The following is a 6,067-nucleotide window of genomic DNA, read 5'->3' on the forward strand; positions in this document are numbered from 1 at the left end:
GGTCTGACACAAGCACAACAGCCATGTGCACAGACACGCCCACTTCTACAGTCTACGGGCAGATATGTGACATCAGGGCTCCAGCAGATTCACACGTGGAGACACAGTTCCCAAGTCACATGTGGCTGCTGGTTGGCCAGCTGGGTACTCACAACACAAGCAAAGAGCCTTCGGCCAGAAACCTTGTTCTCAGGCAGTAGTTAAGGCCGTGCTCATGTACGCGGAGCTAACCTACTAAGAAAACCCTCAGACCAGGCTCAGTCTACACCAAGGCCAGAGGTTACTTGGGGCAGAACATCACACTTGCTACACTGGGGCTTTTCTTTAAAATCAGTGGTTCCTTTATTTCATGCATCTGGGAAAAACCAGCTGGCAAAATCCTGGTATGTGGAGCTGGAAGGAATGGATTTAAACTCAGGTACCTCATCTTTAGGGATGAGAAGTTGTGTGTGAGTCAGGGCATCGAGTGGAGATCCAGATGGGCTTGAGAATCTCACCCTTTGCATCTCTGGAAAGTAAACGGGCCCAATGGGTGCAGAGATAGGCTATGGTACTGAGCGCCAGGAAAGGGGGACAGCACCCACCCCATGGGAGGAGCAGGGTTGACGCTAGGAAACTGTCTCCTAAGAGTTGAAGAACTGGAGAAGTGAGGCAAGGCAGAGGTGACCTAGACACTAACTGCAGTCGGGTGGCACTGGCAGGGCAGCATCTTTTCTGCCTCTCACAAGCTCATGGATCCCTCGAGCACTAGCCTCTTCCGAAGAAAGAAACTTTCTGCCCCCAGAAAACTCAGGGATGGTGGCAGCCTGAAACCCTACAGCAGTCCCTAACCTCACCCTGGATGGTAATTACAGTCCACTTCCACCACCAGCTTTTCCCTTTTTTTACTATCTGTTAGATTTTTTTTAAAAAGTGCCTCTATTAATGAAAATGTGAAAAATTAAACATCTACTAGAACTTTTTTGCATTCTATTTTAGGTTTTGTCAATATGCACATATATATTAGAGTTGTTGTAATCTATATATTTTAGTCCTGTTTTTAAACTTTATCATATTGTGGAGAACATCTTCTTGCCCTTTTTAAAACATAGTCTTTGTAATTGTCGTTTTAAATGTTTAGGTAATTCAACAAGTGAGTGTATTGTGAAATTATTTTATCAGACCTCATCTTGAGGCATTTAACTTGTTCCCAATTTTCCATTAGTACAGATCATATAACAAATTTCATGCACATGGCTTCATGCTTTTGAAGTATAAGCTTAGAATAAACTTCTTAGAATCAACATTCCTAAATCAGGTGTGGAAAACCTTATAGCTCTTGCCAAATATTGCCTTTTAAAAAGATGAAACTCATTGTGGATGCTACCAGCAATATAAGGACCGCCCCTCTGCAATCTCACTAGCTTTGGGTAGACATTTTTTAACTCTTACTTTGTATTATAACATTGTATAAAGATTTATGACTACTCAGTATGAACTTGACAGCACTCTGACACTTATTAATTTGAGCCATGTATTTAACTTCTTGAGGTCAGTCTTCGTTTCATTGTCTATAAAGTGAGCATAATGATAGCACCTTACTCCTAGCATTCGTGTGAGGACCAGAAGAAAGAGTTAATATTAGGAGAGTACATGGAATAGTGCCTATTTTGCTCAATCGCTTCCCTTTTATTTCTCTGTCTCTCCATGACCACTTTCACTCTAGTTACTGTTTATGACTGCCTACTTAGTGCAGGTTGTAAAGAGTACAAAATAATACAACATTCAAAGGATACAAACAATCACTGAAAAACAAACCAGCAGTATGAACACAGGGAAATCATGGTCCACCTTATAAATTGCACCCTTTATATTCATTCATACATCAGAAAAACCTAACAGACAGATGCCTACATTCTCCATTAAATCAACATCCATCCATAGGAAAGAGCCTCCTGCTAAGAAGGGAATTATTGTACATTAGAATTACCAATACTGCTCAGCTTCCACCCTCGCAGCTGTCTAATGAGGATAATAACCCCAACCTTATCTACCTTATAGATTTATTGTAAGGATCAAGTGAGAAAACAACTATGGTGTCTATAAATAATACAGGGAACTCTGGAAATATAAATACAGTGATGCCCCCAAGAATAAAATGTGTTTATTGTCCTGCCCATTTCTTGGTTTATGAGTGAGGAAACTGAGGCTCAGAAACAGGGTTGTGAGCAGGTCACAATAATTCATGGATGAGTTAGAACTGAAATTTATATTTCTTATGATATAGCCTAGTATTATTCCTGCTTCCCATTTTTCCGTCATGTGGGGATGATTTTTCCACTCCCATTCTTATTAATTAAATCCATAGAAGTACATTAAGCAGATTTCTTAGAAGAGAAAGATTTACAGAAATATCCCATCACTTGGATTTTTTTTTATGCTTTTAAGATCCCTTGCCAAAATCAGTACCTAGGACATGTTTATAGAGGCTCAAAAGTACATAAAATGATGATGAAAGTCTATCTATGCTTTCTGACTCAAAAAAGAAAAATATCACCCTATAAGGTGATGTTACGTTAGTTCTCCACCCACACTGTGATTCCTCACTCTGTTCTGGTTCCACTGCGGCCACCTAAAGAAAAGCTTGTATAGATCAGCACATTTCTGGAGCCCAGAGGCATCTGGGATTTGTTTGTTTGCTTTTGGTTTAGAAGGTTGTTTTATTTTGTTGTGTTACCAGAGACAGAACCCAGAGGTACCCTACCACTGAGGCACATCCCCAGCCTATTTTATTTTATTATTTTGAGACAGGATCTCACAAAGTTGTCAGAGCAGGGCTGGAACTTATGATCCTCTGCCACCGCTTCTTGAGTAGCTGTGATTACAGGCATATCCACCACACCCAGGTAGAAACAGCTGTTTTGGGAAGAACCCCTTCAAGAAGGCAGTATCAGATCCAGACTTCCACCATCATTGCTCTTTAATCAGTAAATGAAAACAAATCCACCACATCAGTCAGCAGACATCAAAAACTTTCAAAACTGATGACAGAATTCCTGCTATTCTCCATGTTGTGTTGGCATCTAGTACAGACAGCTTTTCAAACTCCGCATGAAACAGCTGTGCTTCGATCAATGAACCACCATGACTGGTGTCACAACAGCCCTGTGCTGAGCATGACTGGGATTCCAGATGCAGCCTGCTGCAGAGATAGTTATATGGGGCATGGACAGTCCATGGGGGTGGGGGGAGGTTTTAAACACAAGTAAATGACAGTAACCACGAAGGGCACCCAGCACCCTGGGAGAGTGAGGCGGGCAGAAGTCAGGGTGGGCTTGAGTGATTCAGACTTCATTTGGATGGATTAGGGCGAGATGTTGTTGACTGACTGGAGTAGGCTAAGACAATGTGGGAAGCCTTGGGTCAGGAACCAAAAAATATGAACGAAGATCCAGAAGTAAAAGTAGAAAGAGAAAGAGCTGAAGAAGAAGGGAAAAGGAGAGGGGGAGGAAGAATGAGAAGAAGAAGAGGAAAAGAAGGAGGAGAGGAAAAGAGGGAAGCGGGCCCGCAGCATAGAGGGGAGGTCAAAGTCCTCAGGCTGAGTCAGAGAGCCGGGCGGTGGGCTGGGTAGGAGCAGGGAGGACCGGACCCTGTACCCAGGCCTCCCCCACCATGCAGTCACTGGGCAGAGCCTTACGTGCCAGGAAGTAGGAGCCATACAGGCTGGATGACGCACTGCAGCCCTCACACAGGTGTGGGCCAACGGGAAGGGAAGCAGGTACCCCAGGTCCCAACCTCTCTTCCAGTGTGAGGGAAAATACCTGAGCACCTGGCTACCACAAGAAAATGCTAAAGATCCCATGACTCTCTGGCACTGAGGCGGAGTTAAATGAGTAAGTCCTGGGGAGAAGGTTAGAGGCAAGAATGTTGTAGGATGACTTTCTCAGAAGATAAAGCTCATTTGAAGGATGCTAGGAATTGGTAAATAAAGAGAAAGAATCCAAGCCAGGCTGGGTATGGGGGGAGGGGGGATAATTCCTGTGATCCCAGCATTCTGAGGGCGGCCAAGGCAGGAGGACCACAAGTTTGAGCCTAGCTTGGACAATTTAACAGCTTAGGTCCTATCTAAAAATAAAAGATTAAAGGAGACTGAGGATGTAGCTCAATGGGAAGGCACTGGGGCAATCCCCAGTAAGGGAGGCAGCAGAGATAGAGACAGAAAATAAATATATTCAGCATAAATCTTATTTTTCCTAAATCAGGCACATACATGTCAATATCACATTGTCTCTGTGGTGTGAGAAACTGAGTATAAATAACAACCAAAATGCATAATAGTAAGAAAATAGAAAGTAATCATTCAAAAGGGAAAGGGGGATGGGGGGAGGAGAAATAAAGGATAAAATAGATACAAAGTTTACAAAGTAAATAGGAGGGGGAGATAGATTGAAGAAAGGGGAGGGGAATGGGGAAAAAAGAGGAAGTAAGATACATCGTGCACAGGTACAAATTCCCTACAATGAATGTGATCATTATGCATATCTGAACTGTACCAATAAACTTATCTATTAAAAAATCTTATTTTTCCTATATGTCCACCATTATTTCAAGATAGTGAAATATTTAACAAGGAGAAATTTCTTTCCTTAGAAATATTGTCTAATAATTGAAGAAAAAATTATTTCATGAGAATATCATCCTAATGAAACAAAAGTTCCCAGCAGTGATATTCATTGGCTGCTACTGTCACCAAAGGAGAGGCAGTAACACATGACGCATCCCTGATAGAAAAGCATGCCAAAACTTCAGGAAAAGTAGCTTTTCAGAAAGGGACAACCAAACCCAAACCTGTCAAATCTGCAGATCTAGTTACCAATTGATGGCACAAGGAATCATATTAAATAAGACACTTTTGGAATGTGATCCAGAAAAATCCAGGTTGTAGAAACTCCGCAACTGTTTTCTCGAAAAGATAAATTATCATGTGAAAAGAGGTGGAGGGGGAAACTGTAGAAATGTAAAGGATAGATCAGGCAAATGCAATGTTTAGACTTCTGTGAAATGTAATTTGAGCGAATAGCTATAAAGGTAATTGGAGAATTGCAAACACTGGCTTGATCTCAATGACTGATCAGTCACTAAGGAATCACTGTGTTTTCGTTGGCATGGCGGTATTGTGGTGGTGCCTAAGCTCACAACCCTTATGTGCACACATGCTTTACAGAGTGTGTGAAATATCCGGAAGGTTCTTACTCCCTGAGGAGGGCCAAGTGTAGGCACAGGCGGAACCACACCCTGGTGGATTGGCTTTGAGTAGATAATTGGGGAAATTAGATGAAGGATACTATTCTCTCTACTTTGTTTATATTTGAAGTCTTTCAAAAATAAAAGTAAAGACACACACACAAAGCTGGCTAACCACATTCTTGTGTTCTGAAGACACACAAAACATTAAGTCACCATCTCTAAATAGGTGAATTGTATGACAGTGCTGGGCACCGTATCTGACCCAGCCCTAGGCCAGGAGTTCAGGCTGAATTCCAGCCCCCCCCCCATCCCTTGGATGCCACTACTCTGCTGCTTGACATCCTCAGGAACACGAGTGGCTTTAACTCACCCCCATGGCTATAGTGGGCAGTCTCTAACTCTTGGAAGAGAGAAAAATAAATTATCCTGCTCTAACCACAGTAATTTTAGTCTCTGTATCCTAGCCAAACCTAGTGAAGGGAGAAGTGATTTCTACTCTAAAGGAGGCACTGAAAATACAGGGCATTCAGACAGGGAAAGAGCATGCCTGATCAGGTGGCTCAGTTAGCGACCACTACAAGAATATTGTACCATAAATAAAATATAATTGCAGTACGACACAGCAGTAGTCCTGGTTCTATGAGCCAGGCGGAGCCACTTCTGCTCCAAGGTAGCTGTTGGTGTTGTTTTTCATACTGGCAGGTCTACACATCGCTGGGGTGGCTCTGCTCCCCATGTCCCCCCTCCTCCTTCACCCATCCAGGAACAGGTCCTTCTGCAGCAGGGGCAAGTAGACACTGGCAAAGCTTCTGAAAACATGTCATTGGTGAGAGGGGATACA

Source organism: Cavia porcellus, unplaced genomic scaffold (genome assembly GCF_034190915.1).
Source record: "Cavia porcellus strain 051 isolate PalLab524CR breed Dunkin Hartley unplaced genomic scaffold, mCavPor4.1 scaffold_20, whole genome shotgun sequence".
Classification (NCBI taxonomy): domain Eukaryota; kingdom Metazoa; phylum Chordata; class Mammalia; order Rodentia; family Caviidae; genus Cavia; species Cavia porcellus.